We start from the raw sequence: 17652 nt of genomic DNA, 5'->3' as shown, positions 1-17652 counted from the left end.
AGAGAGGGTGATGAGGTGAACACGTGACTGCTAAGGCTGGAGGTGACGCCGTGACGCCTATGTCCAGATTTTGTGGGAAAAATCTAGGACGAAGATCTATCTCGGGTCCCGTCAAGACGCTGGGAGTAACAGATAACTCTTTAGGTCAGCAGGTGCGTTGGATGACGACGGATAATGTTGACTGGCGTCGACCGATGGTGTTTACCCCTCCACCCTGAAGAGGCTCACAAAGCCGCTGACTCCGCTGTTACCACTGTTATTGCCGTTCTTACTGCTGAACAGCGGTTTAGTGCCGATGAAGGTAGCGTAGGTAGCAATGATACGGCCGTGGACTAGATTGGCTTTAATCGGGTAGGAGTGAGTACACAACGGGCAGTGTGAGGGAGTGACCGCAAGCCAGTCCGTGGAGGGGGAGCACTTGTGTACGTCAAGTCGGTCGGTCCAGGAGTGAGGGAGGGTGGTCTGTGTTTCCCACCGACCTAGGTAGGCCTACAGAGGGCAGCACTGAATGCCGCGAAATATGAACTAGTCAGAGCAGACGGCTAGGCTGTGTGCTCTGACAGTACAGGCTGTCTACACAAGCGATGAAGACTACTCACGTGGCTTGCTCGAGTACTGGGGTAAGACACCTGGGTTAGTTGCTAGCTGGCTTATCTTAACCCTTCACACAGAATGGCTTGATAACTTCACACGATGAGCACAGCAGGGGTGGAAGCTGGCTTGGCAGGCAAAGGAATTGGATGGAGTAGACTAGGCTCGACTGGGCTCGGTTGTTCTGACTCCCCCACCACAGACTGGAAGCTGGCTTATTTTGCAAACTCGGGTCAACCCCTCGGGAGTGATGCAAATAAGCAGAAAAACACTAATACAAAGAGACTGACCAGTGAATAATGTAGAAGCTGGTAGGAGCTTGGGCGAGTAGCTGACTTGAGGTAGCTGGCTGGCGTTAACCACGATAGGCCTACTGGTGACACGAAATGGCCGTCTTGCTGGTCGAAAATTTATCTCCAGAAATCGCTGTAATCGTCAGAATTACAGGCCCTCCGATGCCACCATTTTGTCGTAGGGGTTCTTAAATGGAGATATCGTAGGTTGAAGGTAGACACACTTGTTGGATGGTAATTCATATTGTCAGTCTGAGATGATGTGGAAGGGAGCCCAGCCTTGCCGTGTTCTAGTCTGGATGGTCTGCCGCCGAGTGAGAGCGGGGCAGAGGTATGAGCCTACACATGTGCATCCCGTGACGTCACACAAAGCCACAGGCCTACAAGGGATCTCGTATCTAAAGCACATGGATGATACTAATATGCTATGCTATATAACACAGGGATCAGCAACTATGCTGACAGTTGAGGTGACAGTTGTGACTGTGGAGCTGACTATTGAGGCTGTGGAGCTGACTGTTGTGGCTGTAGAGCTGACTGTTATGACTATGGAGTTGACTGTTGTGACTGTGGAGCTGACTGTTGTGACTCTGGAGCTGGCTGTTGTGACAGTGGAGCTGACTGTTGTGTCTGGAGCTGACTGTTGTGACTGAGGAGCTGACACTTGTGACTGTGGAGGTAACAGTTGTGACTGTGGAGCTGACTGCTGTGACTGTGGAGCTAACAGTTGTGACTGCGCAGCTGACTATTGTGACTGTGGAGCTGGCTGTTGTGACTGTGGAGCTGACTGCTGTGACTGTGGGGCTGACTGTTGTGGCTGTAGAGCTGACTGTTATGATTATTGAGCTGATAGTTGTGATTGTGGAGCTGACTCTTGTGACTCTGGAGCTGACTGTTGTGACTGTGGAGCTGACTGTTGTGACTGTGTGGCTGACTGTTGTGACTGTGCAGCTGACTCTTGTGACTGTGGAGCTGACTGTTGTGACTGTGGAGCTGACATTTGTGACTGTGGAGCTGACTGTTGTGAATGTGGAGCTGACTGTTGTGGCTGTGGAGCTGACTGTTGTGACTGTGGAGCTGACAGTTGTGATTGTGGAGCTGACTGTTATGACTGTGGAGCTGACAGTTGTGATTGTGGAGCTGACAGTAGTAATTGTGGAGCTGACTGTTTTGACTGTGGAGCTGATTGTTGTGACTGTGGACATGACAGTTGCGATTGTGGAGCTGACTGTTATGACTATGGAGCTGACAGTTGTGACTGTGGAGCTAACTGTTGTGACTGTGGAGCTGACTGTTATGACTATGGAACTGACTGTTGTGACTGTAGAGCTGACTGTTGTGGCTGTGGAGCTGACTGTTATGACTATGGAGCTGACAGTTGTGACTGTGGAGCTAACTGTTGTGACTGTGGAGCTGACTGTTGTGACTGTGGAGCTGACTGTTGTGACTGTGGAGCTGACTGTTGTGACTGTGGAGCTGACTGTTGTGGCTGTGGAGCTGACTGTTATGACTATGCAGCTGACAGTTGTGACTGTGGAGCTGACTGTTGTGACTGAAGCTGTCTGTTGTGACTGTGGAGCTGACAGTTGTGACTGTGGAGATGACTGTTGTGACTGTGGAGCTGACTGATGTGACTGTGGAGCTGAGAGTTGTGACTGTAGAGCTGACTGATGTGACTGTGGAGTTGACTGTCGTCACTCTGGAACTGAGAGTTGTGAATGTGGAGCTGACTGTTGTGACTGTGGAGCTGACTGTTGTGTCTGTAGAGCTGACTGTTGTGACTGTGGAGCTGAGAGTTGTGACTGTAGTGCTGACTGTTGTGACTGTGGAGCTGACTGTTGTGTCTGTATAGCTGACTGTTGTGACTGTGGAGCTGAGAGTTGTGACTGTGGAGCTGACTGATGTGACTGTGGAGCTGTCTTTTGTGACTGTTGAGCTGACTGTTGTGTCTGTATAGCTGACTGTTGTGACTGTGGAGCTGAGAGTTGTGAATGTGGAGCTGACTGTTGTGACTGTGGAGCTGACTGTTGTGACTGTTGAGCTGACTGTTGTGACTGTGGAGCTAACATTTGTGACTGTGGAGCTGACAGTTATGACTGTGGAGCTGACTATTGTGACTGTGGAGCTAACATTTGTGACTGTGGAGCTGACTGTTGTGACTGTGGAGCTAACATTTGTGACTGTGGAGCTGACAGTTGTGACTGTAGAGCTGACATTTGTGACTCTGGAGCTGACAGTTGTGACTGTAGAGCTGACATTTGTGACTGTAGAGCTGACATTTGTGACTGTAGAGCTGACATTTGTGACTGTAGAGCTGACATTTGTGACTGTAGAGCTGACATTTGTGACTGTAGAGCTGACATTTGTGACTGTAGAGCTGACATTTGAGACTGTAGAGCTGACATTTGTGACTGTAGAGCTGACTTTTGTGACTGTAGAGCTGACTGTTGTGTCTGTAGAGCTGACTGTTGTGACTGTGGACCTGAGAGTTGTGACTGTAGTGCTGACTGTTGTGGCTGTAGAGCTGACAATTAAACTGGATTCTTCACAGTGGATAATCTGTGTTAAAAGGGAGACATCTGAAGGTTAATTGTTATGACAACACTTAAGTTAACAACAATTATAATGACCTAAACTGACTCTCTACTTCCTCACCAGCCTCACTACTCTCTCACTACTCTCCATCCCCTCCTCTCTCACTACTCTCCATCCCCTCCTCTCTCACTACTCTCCATCCCCTCCTCTCTCACTACTCTCCATCCCCTCCTCTCTCACTACTCTCCACCCCCTCCTCTCTCACTACTCTCCATCCCCTCCTCTCTCACTACTCTCCATCCCCTCCTCTCTCACTACTCTCCATCCCCTCCTCTCTCACTACTCTCCATCCCCTCCTCTCTCACTACTCTCCATCCCCTCCTCTCTCACTACTCTCCATCCCCTCCTCTCTCACTTCTCTCCATCCTATCCTCTCTCACTTCTCTCCATCCCCTCCTCTCTCACTACTCTCCATCCCCTCCTCTCTCACTACTCTCCATCCCCTCCTCTCTCACTACTCTCCATCCCCTCCTCTCTCACTACTCTCCATCCCCTCCTCTCTCACTACTCTCCATCCCCTCCTCTCTCACTACTCTCCATCCCCTCCTCTCTCACTACTCTCCATCCCCTCCTCTCTCACTACTCTCCATCCCCTCCTCTCTCACTACTCTCCATCCCCTCCTCTCTCACTACTCTCCACCCCCTCCTCTCTCACTACTCCCCATCCCCTCCTCTCTCACTACTCTCCATCCCCTCCTCTCTCACTACTCTCCATCCCCTCCTCTCTCACTTCTCTCGATCCCCTCCTCTCTCACTACTCTCCATCCCCTCCTCTCTCACTACTCTCCATCCCCTCCTCTACTCACTACTCTCCACTACTCTCCCCCCCTCCTCTCTCACTACTCTCCATCCCCTCCTCTCTCACTACTCTCTCCATCCCCTCCTCTCTCACTACTCTCTATCCCCTCCTCTCTCACTACTCTCCATCCCCTCCTCTCTCACTACTCTCTAACCCCTCCTCTCTCACTACTCTCCATCCCCTCCTCTCTCACTACTCTCCATCCCCTCCTCTCTCACTACTCTCCAACCCCTCCTCTCTCACTACTCTCCATCCCCTCCTCTCTCACTTCTCTCCATCCTATCCTCTCTCACTTCTCTCCATCCCCTCCTCTCTCACTACTCTCCATCCCCTCCTCTCTCACTACTCTCCATCCCCTCCTCTCTCACTACTCTCCATCCCCTCCTCTCTCACTACTCTCCACCCCCTCCTCTCTCACTACTCTCCATCCCCTCCTCTCTCACTACTCTCCATCCCCTCCTCTCTCACTACTCTCCATCCCCTCCTCTCTCACTACTCTCCATCCCCTCCTCTCTCACTACTCTCCATCCCCTCCTCTCTCACTACTCTCCACCCCCTCCTCTCTCACTACTCTCCATCCCCTCCTCTCTCACTTCTCTCTACCCCCTCCTCTCTCACTACTCTCCATCCCCTCCTCTCTCACTACTCTCCATCCCCTCCTCTCTCACTACTCTCCATCCCCTCCTCTCTCACTACTCTCCATCCCCTCCTCTCTCACTACTCTCCACCCCCTCCTCTCTCACTACTCTCCATCCCCTCCTCTCTCACTTCTCTCTACCCCCTCCTCTCTCACTACTCTCCATCCCCTCCTCTCTCACTACTCTCCACCCCCTCCTCTCTCACTACTCTCCATCCCCTCCTCTCTCACTACTCTCTACCCCCTCCTCTCTCACTACTCTCCATCCCCTCCTCTCTCACTACTCTCCACCCCCTCCTCTCTCACTACTCTCCATCCCCTCCTCTCTCACTTCTCTCCATCCTATCCTCTCTCACTTCTCTCCATCCCCTCCTCTCTCACTTCTCTCGATCCCCTCCTCTCTCACTACTCTCCATCCCCTCCTCTCTCACTACTCTTCATCCCCTCCTCTCTCACTACTCTCCATCCCCTCCTCTCTCACTACTCTCCATCCCCTCCTCTCTCACTTCTCTCGATCCCCTCCTCTCTCACTACTCTCCATCCCCTCCTCTCTCACTACTCTTCATCCCCTCCTCTCTCACTACTCTCGATCCCCTCCTCTCTCACTACTCTCCATCCCCTCCTCTCTCACTTCTCTCGATCCCCTCCTCTCTCACTACTCTCCATCCCCTCCTCTCTCACTACTCTTCATCCCCTCCTCTCTCACTACTCTCCATCCCCTCCTCTCTCACTACTCTCCATCCCCTCCTCTCTCACTTCTCTCGATCCCCTCCTCTCTCACTACTCTCCATCCCCTCCTCTCTCACTTCTCTCGATCCCCTCCTCTCTCACTACTCTCCATCCCCTCCTCTCTCACTTCTCTCGATCCCCTCCTCTCTCACTACTCTCCATCCCCTCCTCTCTCACTACTCTTCATCCCCTCCTCTCTCACTACTCTCCATCCCCTCCTCTCTCACTACTCTCCATCCCCTCCTCTCTCACTTCTCTCGATCCCCTCCTCTCTCACTACTCTCCATCCCCTCCTCTCTCACTACTCTTCATCCCCTCCTCTCTCACTACTCTCGATCCCCTCCTCTCTCACTACTCTCCATCCCCTCCTCTCTCACTTCTCTCGATCCCCTCCTCTCTCACTACTCTCCATCCCCTCCTCTCTCACTACTCTTCATCCCCTCCTCTCTCACTACTCTCCATCCCCTCCTCTCTCACTACTCTCCATCCCCTCCTCTCTCACTTCTCTCGATCCCCTCCTCTCTCACTACTCTCCATCCCCTCCTCTCTCACTACTCTTCATCCCCTCCTCTCTCACTACTCTCCATCCCCTCCTCTCTCACTACTCTCCATCCCCTCCTCTCTCACTTCTCTCGATCCCCTCCTCTCTCACTACTCTCCATCCCCTCCTCTCTAACTACTCTCCATCCCCTCCTCTCTCACTACTCTTCATCCCCTCCTCTCTCACTACTCTCCATCCCCTCCTCTCTCACTTCTCTCGATCCCCTCCTCTCTCACTACTCTCCATCCCCTCCTCTCTCACTACTCTCCATCCCTTCCTCTCTCACTACTCTCCATCCCCTCCTCTCTCACTTCTCTCCATCCCCTCCTCTCTCACTACTCTCCATCCCCTCCTCTCTCACTACTCTCCATCCCCTCCTCTCTCACTACTCTCCATCCCCTCCTCTCTCACTACTCTCCATCCCCTCCTCTCTCACTACTCTCCATCCCCTCCTCTCTCACTACTCTCCACCCCCTCCTCTCTCACTTCTCTCCATCACCTCCTCTCTCACTTCTCTCCACCCCCTCCTCTCTCACTTCTCTCCATCCCCTCCTCTCTCACTTCTCTCCATCCCCTCCTCTCTCACTACTCTCTATCCCCTCCTCTCTCACTACTCTCCATTCCCTCCTCTCACTACTCTCCATCCCCTCCTCTCACTACTCTCCATCCCCTCCTCTCTCACTACTCTCCATCCCTTCTTCTCTCACTACTCTCTACCCCCTCCTCTCTCACTACTCTCCATCCCCTCTTCTCTCACTACTCTCTACCCCCTCCTCTCTCACTACTCTCCATCCCCTCCTCTCTCACTACTCTCCATCCCCTCTTCTCTCACTACTCTCTACCCCCTCCTCTCTCACTACTCTCCATCCCCTCTTCTCTCACTACTCTCTACCCCCTCCTCTCTCACTACTCTCCATCCCCTCTTCTCTCACTACTCTCTACCCCCTCCTCTCTCACTACTCTCCATCCCCTCTTCTCTCACTACTCTCTACCCCCTCCTCTCTCACTACTCTCCATCCCCTCTTCTCTCACTACTCTCTACCCCCTCCTCTCTCACTACTCTCCATCCCCTCCTCTCACTACTCTCTACCCCCTCCTCTCACTACTCTCCATCCCCCTCCTCTCTCCCTACTTTCTACCCCCTCCTCTCTCACTACTCTCCATCCCCTCCTCTCTCACTACTCTCCATCCCAACCTCTCTCATATCATTACCGCCCCCATCCTCCCCGTCTCCCTCACCAACCCTTACCTTCCCTTACTCCCCCTCATTACCCCTCTCCGCCGCCTCCTCCCACACAACACCCGATTACATTTCCTCCACTACCACTCCTCTCAACTCCCACTCCTCCATCACCACCACCACCCTCCACAACCACCACACTTCTGCAACAAGTCCTCTTCCCCACATCCCGTCTCCACCGCTACTCCTCCACCAAAACCCCCTCACATCTCCCACTCCACCACTGCCCAATCTAAACTCCCACTCCTTCCCTACCATCACTACTCCTTTCAATTCATCAATGCCTATTTCTAAACCATACCCCCGGACGGGATTGAACCCGCGGTCATAGAGTCTCAAAACTCCAGCCCGTCGCGTTAGCCACTGGACCAGCTAGCCACAATAAGATTCATCCAACTAGGTATATTTCTACACCATAGGAAAGTTAGCACAGGCACCTCTGTGACCACAAATGCAAGTTTTTACAGACGAATCTCCAGCTAGCGTGGCCGTGACGAACTCTAGCTCAAGTCCCTTCACTGCCGTCAACATGACTCAAGAAATCGTAATGACACGATTGCAAACAAACCATACCCCGGCCGGGATTGAACTCGCGGACATAGAGTCTCAAAACTCCAGCCCGTCGCGTTAGCCACTAGACCAGCTAGCCGGCTGGAGTTTTGAGACTCTATGACCGCGGGTTCAATCCCGGCCGGGGATATGGTTTGTTTGCAATCGTGTCATTACGATTTCTTGAGTCATGCCTATTTCCCCAGTTCACCCACCCCAATATCTCCCCACCCTCGTCACCACCCGTCACCCTCGTCTTCACCCCACCCCACAGGACCCCAACCATCACCCTCCACCCCCACGGACCCAACACTTCTCTGGCTCTACGTAAATTAAAACTAGTCAGTGACGAACAGCGTTGCAAAGATGAAATAATTAAAGGTTAAGCGAGAGGCATTTATACTGTTTGTGTGTGACTACTACTGTTTGTGTGTGTCTACTACTGTTTGTGTGAGTCTCTACTACTGTTTGTGTGTCTCTACTACTGTTTGTGTGGGTCTCTACTACTGTTTGTGTGTGACTACTACTGTTTGTGTGAGTCTCTACTACTGTTTGTGTGTGACTACTACTGTTTGTGTGAGTCTCTACTACTGTTTGTGTGTCTCTACTACTGTTTGTGTGGGTCTCTACTACTGTTTGTGTGTGTCTACTACTGTTTGTGTGAGTCTCTACTACTGTTTGTGTGTCTCTACTACTGTTTGTGTGGGTCTCTACTACTGTTTGTGTGTGACTACTACTGTTTGTGTGAGTCTCTACTACTGTTTGTGTGAGTCTCTACTACTGTTTGTGTGAGTCTCTACTACTGTTTGTGTGTGTCTACTACTGTTTGTGTGAGTCTCAACTACTGTTTGTGTGAGTCTATACTACTGTTTGTGTGAGTCTCTACTACTATTTGTGACTACTACTGTTGGTGTGTCTCTGTTACTGTTTGTGTGTCTCTCTACTACTGTTTGTGTGTCTCTCTACTACTGTTTGTGTGTGACTAATACTGTTTGTGTGTCTCTCTACTACTGTTTGTGTGTGACTACTACTGTTTGTGTGACTACTACTGTTTGTGTGTGTCTACTACTGTTTGTGTGAGTCTCTACTACTGTTTGTGTGAGTCTCTACTACTGTTTGTGTGAGTCTCTACTACTATTTGTGACTACTACTGTTGGTGTGTGTCTCTATTACTGTTTGTGTGTCTCTCTACTACTGTTTGTGTGTCTCTCTACTACTGTTTGTGTGTGACTAATACTGTTTGTGTGTCTCTCTACTACTGTTTGTGTGTGACTACTACTGTTTGTGTGACTACTACTGTTTGTGTGTGTCTACTACTGTTTGTGTGAGTCTCTACTACTGTTTGTGTGAGTCTCTACTACTGTTTGTGTGAGTCTCTACTACTGTTTGTGTGTGTCTACCACTGTTTGTGTGAGTCTCAACTACTGTTTGTGTGAGTCTCTACTACTGTTTGTGTGAGTCTCTACTACTATTTGTGACTACTACTGTTGGTGTGTGTCTCTATTACTGTTTGTGTGTCTCTCTACTACTGTTTGTGTGTCTCTCTACTACTGTTTGTGTGTGACTAATACTGTTTGTGTGTCTCTCTACTACTGTTTGTGTGTGACTACTACTGTTTGTGTGACTCCTACTGTTGGTGTGTGTCTCTAATACTGTTTGTGTGACTACTACTGTTTGTGTGCGACTTCTACTGTTGGTGTGTGACTACTACTGTTTCTGTGTGACTACTACTGTTTGTGTGTCTCTACTACTGTTTGTGTGTGACTACTACTATTTGTGTGTGACTACTTCTGTTTGTGTGTGACTACTACTGTTTATGTGAGGCTACTACTGTTTGTGTGTGTCTCTACTACTGTTTGTGTGTGACTACTACTGTTTGTGTGTGTCTCTACTACTGTTTGTGTGTGACTACTACTGTTTGTGTGTGTCTCTACTACTGTTTGTGTGTGACTACTACTGTTTGTGTGTGACTACTACTGTTTGCGTGTGACTACTACTGTTTGTGTGTCTACTACTGTTGGTGTGTGTCTCTACTACTGTTTTTGTGTGTCTCTACTACTGTTTGTGTGTGTTTCTACTACTGTTTGTGTGTGACTACTGCTGTTTGTGTGTGTCTACTACTGTTTGTGAGCGTCTCTACTAATGTTTGTGTGCGTCTCTACTACTGTTTGTGTGTGACTACTACTGTTTGTGTGTGTCTCTACTACTGTTTGTGTGTGTCTCTACTACTGTTTGTGCGAGTCTACTACTGTTTTTGCGTGTCTACTACTGTTTGTGTGTGACTACTACTGTTTGTGTGTGACTTCTACTGTTGGTGTGAGTCTCTACTACTGTTTGTGTGTGTCTCTACTACTGTTTATGTGTGTCTCTACTACTGTTTGTGTGTGTCTCTACTATTGTTTGTGTGTGTCTCTACTATTGTTTGAGTGTGTCTCTACTATTGTTTGTGTGTGTCTCTACTATTGTTTGTGTGTGTCTCTACTATTGTTTGTGTGTGTCTCTACTACTGTTTGTGTGTGTCTCAACTACTGTTTGTGTGTGTTTCTACTACTGTTGGTGTGTGTCTCTACTTCTGTTTGTGTGTGTCTCTACTACTGTTTGTGTGTGTCTCTACTACTGTTTGTGTGTGTTTCTACTACTGTTTGTGTGTGTCTCCACTGCTGTTGGTGTGTGCCTCTACTACTGTTTGTGTGTGTCTCTACTACTGTTTGTGTGTGTCTCTACTATTGTTTGTGTGTGTCTCTATTACTGTTTGTGTCTGTGTGTCTATTACTGTTTGTGTGTGTCTCTACTACTGTTTGTGTGTGTCTCTACTACTGTTTGTGTGTGTCTCTACTACTGTTTGTGTGTGTCTCTACTACTGTTTGTGTGTGTCTCTACTACTGTTTGTGTGTGTCTCTACTACTGTTTGTGTGTATCTCTACTACTGTTGGTGTGTGTCTCTACTTCTGTTTGTGTGTGTCTCTACTACTGTTTGTGTGTGTCTACTACTGTTTGTGTGTTCTACTGTTTGTGTGTGTCTCTACTTCTGTTGGTGTGTGTCTCTACTACTGTTTGTGTGTGTCTCTACTACTGTTTGTGTGTCTCTACTACTGTTTGTGTGTGTCTCTACTACTGTTTGTGTGTGTCTCTGCTACTGTTTGTGTGAGTCTCTACTACTGTTTGTGTGTGTCTACTACTGTTTGTGTGTGTCTCTACTACTGTTTGTGTGTCTCTGCTACTGTTTGTCTGAGTCTCTACTACTGTTTGTGTGTGTCTCTACTATTGTTTGTGTGTGTCTCTACTACTGTTTGTGTGTGTCTACTACTGTTTGTGTGAGTCCTTACTACTGTTTGTGTGTGTCTCTACTACTGTTTGTGTGTGTCTCTACTATTGTTTGTGTGTGTATCTATTACTGTTTGTGTGTGTCTCTACTATTGTTTGTGTGTGTCTCTACTACTGTTTGTGTGAGTCTCTACTACTGTTTGTGTATGTCTACTACTGTTTGTGTGTGTCTCTACTACTGTTTGTGTGTGTCTCTACTACTGTTTGTGAGAGTCTCTACTATTGTTTGTGTGTCTCTACTACTGTTTGTGTGTGTATCTATTACTGTTTGTGTGTTGCTCTACTATTGTTTGTGTGTGTCTCTACTACCGTTTGTGTGAGTCTCTACTACTGTTTGTGTGTGTCTACTACTGTTTGTGTGTGTTTCTACTACTGTTTGTGTGTGTCTCTACTACTGTTTGTGTGTGTCTCTGCTACTGTTTGTGTGTGTCTCTACTACTGTTTGTGTGAGTCTCTACTACTGTTTGTGTGTGTCTACTACTGTTGGTGTGTGTCTCTGCTACTGTTTGTGTGTGTCTCTACTATTGTTTGTGTGTGTCTCTACTATTGTTTGTGTGTGTCTCTACTATTGTTTGTGTGTGTCTCTACTATTGTTTGTGTGTGTCTCTACTATTGTTTGTGTGTGTCTCTACTATTGTTTGTGTGTGTCTCTACTATTGTTTGTGTGTGTCTCTACTATTGTTTGTGTGTGTCTCTACTATTGTTTTGTGTGTCTCTACTATTGTTTGTGTGTGTCTCTACTACTGTTTGTATGAGTCTCTACTACTGTTTGTATGAGTCTCTACTACTGTTTGTGTGTGTCTCTACTATTGTTTGTGTGTGTCTCTACTGCTGTTTGTGTGTGTCTACTACTGTTTGTGTGTGTCTCTACTACTGTTTGTGTGTGTCTACTACTGTTTGTGTGTGTCTCTACTACTTTTTGTGTGTGTCTACTTCTGTTTGTGTGTGTCTCTACTACTGTTGGTGTGTGTCTCTACTACTGTTTGTGTGTGTCTCTACTATTGTTTGTGTGTGTCTCTACTATTGTTTGTGTGTGTCTCTACTGCTGTTTGTGTGTGTCTACTACTGTTTGTGTGTGTCTCTACTACTGTTTGTGTGTGTCTACTACTGTTTGTGTGTGTCTCTACTACTTTTTGTGTGTGTCTACTTCTGTTTGTGTGTGTCTCTACTACTGTTTGTGTGTGTCTCTACTATTGTTTGTGTGTGTCTCTACTGCTGTTTGTGTGTGTCTACTACTGTTTGTGTGTGTCTCTACTACTGTTTGTGTGTGTCTACTACTGTTTGTGTGTGTCTCTACTACTTTTTGTGTGTCTACTACTGTTTGTGTGTGTCTCTACTACTGTTGGTGTGTGTCTCTACTACTGTTTGTGTGTCTCTACTACTGTTTGTGAGTGTCTACTACTGTTTGTGTGTGTCTCTCTACTACTGTTTGTGTGTTTTTCTACTACTGTTGGTGTGTGTCTCTACTACTGTTTGTGTGTGTCTCAACTATTGTTTGTGTGTGTCTCTACTACTGTTGGTGTGTGTCTCTACTACTGTTTGTGTGTGTGTCTACTACTGTTTGTGTGTGTCTCTACTACTGTTTGTGTGTGTCTCTACTACTTTTTGTGTGTGTCTCTACTATTGTTTGTGTGTGTCTCTACTACTGTTTGTGTGTGTCTCTACTACTGTTTGTGTGTGTCTCTGCTATTGTTTGTGTGTGTCTCTAATACTGTTTGTGTGTGTCTCTACTATTGTTTGTGTGTGTCTCTACTACTGTTTGTGTGTGTCTCTACTACTGTTTGTGTGTGTCTCTGCTATTGTTTGTGTGCGTCTCTAATACTGTTTGTGTGTTTTTCTACTACTGTTTGTGTGTGAGTCTACTACTGTTTGTGTGTGTCTCTCTACTACTCTCTGTCCCTCTATTACATCGACTCAAGGTTGAGGGACTGATTACCTCAAACTCCTGTTCTTCACCATTCTCCTTTGTATGGACTGATAAAGCCACTGTGTGGCGAAACGTTTCCTCATTAAAGATACCCAAATGTTGCACATGTGTCTAATTTATCAACTTGTCGGTTCTCTGAACCATCCATCTACATGGTCTATAGTTCTTAGTTATTGCTTTGTTGCCACTTTTATAGAGTTGGGATATATCCGTTGACTACTACTGTTTGTGAGTGTCTCTACTACTGTTTGTGTGTGTCTCTACTATTGTTTGTGTGTGTCTCTAATACTGTTTGTGTGTGTCTCTACTATTGTTTGTGTCTCTACTACTGTTTGTGTCTCTACTACTGTTTGTGTGCGTCTCTAATACTGTTTGTGTGTTTTTCTACTACAGTTTGTGTGTCTCTACTACTGTTTGTGTGTGTGTCTCTGCTACTGTTTGTGTGTGAGTCTACTACTGTTTGTGTGTGTCTCTCTACTATTCTCTGTCCCTCTATTACTGTTCGTCTCTCTCCACCTGTCTCTCTCTACTACTGTTCGTCTCTCTCCACCTGTCTCTCTCTACTACTGTTTGTGTCATTCTCCCACAGTTTGTGTCTCCCACTGTGTGCTTGACTCTCCCACTGTTTGTGTCATTCTCTCACCGTTTGTGTCTCTCTCCCACTGAGTATGTGTCTCTCCCACTGTTTATGTCTCTCTCACACCTACCTGGAGTGCATTCCTGGGATCAACGCCCAGGCTGCCCGGTCCATGACCAGGCCTCCTGCTGGATGAGGGCCTGATCAACTAGGCTGTTACTGCTGGCCGCTCATAGTCCAACGTACGATCCACAGCCAGGCAGATCCGTCACTGACTTTAGGTATCTGTACAGCTCCCTCGATAAAGCAGCCAGGGGTCTGTTGGTAATTCTCCTTATGGCTGGTGGGAGGCTGTTGAACAGTCTTGGGCCCTGGACACTTAATGTATTTTCTCCTAGGTCATTTACATTACTTTACGCTTTATTGTGTAATTAGAGTTTCTAGTATACTTATTTCTAGCTATTATTTCCTTCAGTTTTCCATATAGTTCTCCGGTACCCATTAAAAACTTTGTTTATATCTTCTTGTAGATTTTCCGTGTCCTCAATGGATGACACTCTCATGATGGTTCTAGTATCCTCTGCAATGGATGATACAGTGCTATGGTTTATATTTCTGACTATGTTTGATATGGGTGCAAGTACTGTGCCTTGTGGGACAGAGCTCTTCACTATGGCAGCTTCCGATTTAACTCTGTTTACCACTACTCATTGCGTTCGATTGGTTAGAAAACTGAAGATCCATCACACATTTTGTGTGATATTACACAATGATCACACTTATCAAAGGCTTTTGCAAAATCTGTGTGTAGTATATTTGCATTCTCTTAGTATTTCAGTGAATCCAAACCCATATCATAGTCGTCCAGTAGTTGCGAGAGGCAGGAGCGACCTGCGCTGAGCTCATGTTGGTCTGGATAGTGGAGTTGTTGGGAATCCAAGTGGTTTGCAATCCTGCTTCTTAGAACTATTGGTCTATAGTTGGCAAATTAGACACTTATGCAACATCTGGGTATCTTTATTGACCTGCTTCCACATTGGACAAATGTGACACCACATACGACTGCTGCACCTCTCCTGCCTACAGTACATAAGCCACTTCGCATATATGCTGTATTCTTTTCAAGATTGATAAACTGATCACATCGACTCAAGGTTGATGGACTGATTACCCAAACTCCTCCTGTTCTTCACCATTCTCCGTTGTCTGGACTGATAAAGCCACTGTGTGGCAAAACGTTTCCAGTGGTGACGTATACTTAGCTCTGTGAAGACCTGTTTGTGTGCTCTCTGTGAATCTGAACCAGGATGCCCTCTCTTTAGCAACTTTACCAGCAGCTGAGAGAAGAGCTCAGAGTTGCTAAGCTGGAGATACGGCGATTAACGGAGGAGAACAAGAGGATTCGTAGTAATCCTCCTGTTGTGAGTCCCCAGGTTAAGAGGGGAGCTTGGTCAGTGGCCTGGCAACATAGAACCAAGCTGAGGATCAAGAAAACGGTTGGAGAGGCAGAAACAACGAGAAACCAGAAGACTACCGTGGAAACTTCCAACCCATTCTCCGTGCTACCTGACGAATGTGAGTGTTCTACTGGGAATGCCACAACGAGCACCAAGGAAGCATTGGCAGACGTGAGTGAGACATCCATAGAAACCCCAATGAAGACCATCGAAATGGTGTAGAAATATACCTAGTTGGATGAATCTTATTGTGGCTAGCTGGTCTAGTGGTTAGCGCGACGGGCTGGAGTTTTGAGACTCTATGACCGCGGGTTCAATCCCGGCCGGGGGTATGGTTTATTTGCAATCGTGTCATTACGATTTCTTAAGTCATGTTGACGGCAGTGAAGGGACTTGAACTAGAGTTCGTCACGGCCACGCTAGCTGGAGATTCGTCTGTAAAAACTTGCATTTGTGGTCACAGAGGTGCCTGTGCTAACCTTCCTATGGTGTAGAAATATACCTAGTTGGATGAATCTTATTGTGGCTAGCTGGTCTAGTGGTTAGCGCGACGGGCTGGAGTTTTGAGACTCTATGACCGCGGGTTCAATCCCGGCCGGGGGTATGGTTTATTTGCAATCGTGTCATTACGATTTCTTAAGTCGTGGTGTAATGCTACCTGACGAATGTGAGTCGACTACTCGGAGCATCACGAAGGACGACGCCAAGGAAGGTAAAAACATTGTTGTTGTTGAGGATAGCCAGATTAGGTACATGGATAGGGCATTCTGCTTGAAGGATAGGAGTAGGAGGCAGAGAGTGTGTTTTCCTGGGGCTGGGATGAAAGATATTGTTAGCCGTCTGGATGGCATCATGAGAGGTAATGGGAGCAATCCTATTATCTGTCTCAGTGCTGGAGGCAACGATGTTGGCAGACGTAGGAGTGAGGACCTGATTATCAGGTATAGGTCAGCAATAGAGATAATTAGGAGGAAGGGTGGGAAACCTGTCATATGTGGCATTTTGCCAAGGATAGGAGTTGGAAATGAATGGTTGTCCAGAGCAATTGGTGTCAATTGCTGGCTGGACAATTACTGTAAGGAAAATGCGGTAACATTCATTGACAACTGGGACCTCTTCCATGGCAGAAATGACATGTATGCCAGGGATGGGGTTCACTTATCTAGGTGTGGGGTGGGAGCACTGGCCAACGCAGTGGAGGGAGCTGTTAGGTCTTTAAACTAGGAATAGTTAGTGGTATGGGTTTTGGCGGGAAAACTGTGAAGTCGCAGGGTAGTAATATGAGTACTAGGAGAACTAGTAATAGGCAAAATGAGGTGGATATTGGAAAGCCAGTGGCACTAATTGACAAGGACAGTAATAGGTTTAGTGGAATAACAGAAAGGAGCAGGAAGGGTAAAGAGAGAGGAGGGTCTTTAAATATTTATTACACAAATAGTCGCAGTGCTAGGAATAAGATGGATGAGTTGAGACTAGTTGCTAGTGCAGGTAACATTGATGTATTTGCCATTACAGAGACGTGGTTTATTTCAAAAAGTCGGGATATGCCTGCGGAATGTCACATTCAGGGTTTTAAATTGTTCCAAGTAGATAGAAGTGTCGGAAAGGGGGGAGGGGTGGCATTGTATGTCCGAGATCGCTTGAACTGTTGCTTAAAAACGGGTATTAAGTCTGAAGTAACACATACAGAGTCTGTTTGGATAGAATTTTCAGAGGGGCATGAAAAATTAATTTCAGGTGTGATATACCGTCCCCCAAATTTAGATAGGGACCAAGGGAGACTACTATGGGAGGAAATTGTTAGATCTACAAGGCACGATAATGTAGTAATTCTAGGAGACTTTAACTTTAGTCATATTGATTGGAATTTCTTGACTGGGAATTTAGAATCATACGACTTCTTAGAAGTAGTTCAGGATTGTTTTTTGAAGCAGTTTATGACAGAACCTACAAGGGGTAATAACCATGCTTGACTTAGTTCTGGCAAACAATGAATCCCTTGTTAATAATTTAGAAGTTTCAGAGGAACTGGGTGCTAGCGACCACAAATCAATTACATTTAGCATTGAATGGAAGTATGATAGTAGCGATAACTCAGTAACAGTCCCAGATTTTCGCTTAGCAGATTACGATGGGCTTAGAGAACACTTATCATCTGTTGACTGGGGTAACGAAGAGAGCTATCAATATGACAGTTTTCTGAACACTTTACATGCTGCTCAAAGAACGTTTATCCCTTATAAAGAAATTAGATCAAATAGAAATGACCCAAAATGGATGAATAATAGGCTCAAATATCAACTAGGGCATAAGAAAGGAATTTATAGGCGTATCAAAAGAGGCGAGGGTCATCTTATGAATCAGTATATTGACATTAAGAGGAACATTAAAAA

This window comes from Cherax quadricarinatus, chromosome 61, assembly GCF_038502225.1.
Source record: "Cherax quadricarinatus isolate ZL_2023a chromosome 61, ASM3850222v1, whole genome shotgun sequence".
Lineage (NCBI taxonomy): Eukaryota > Metazoa > Arthropoda > Malacostraca > Decapoda > Parastacidae > Cherax > Cherax quadricarinatus.
This window is presented reverse-complemented; position numbering follows the sequence as displayed.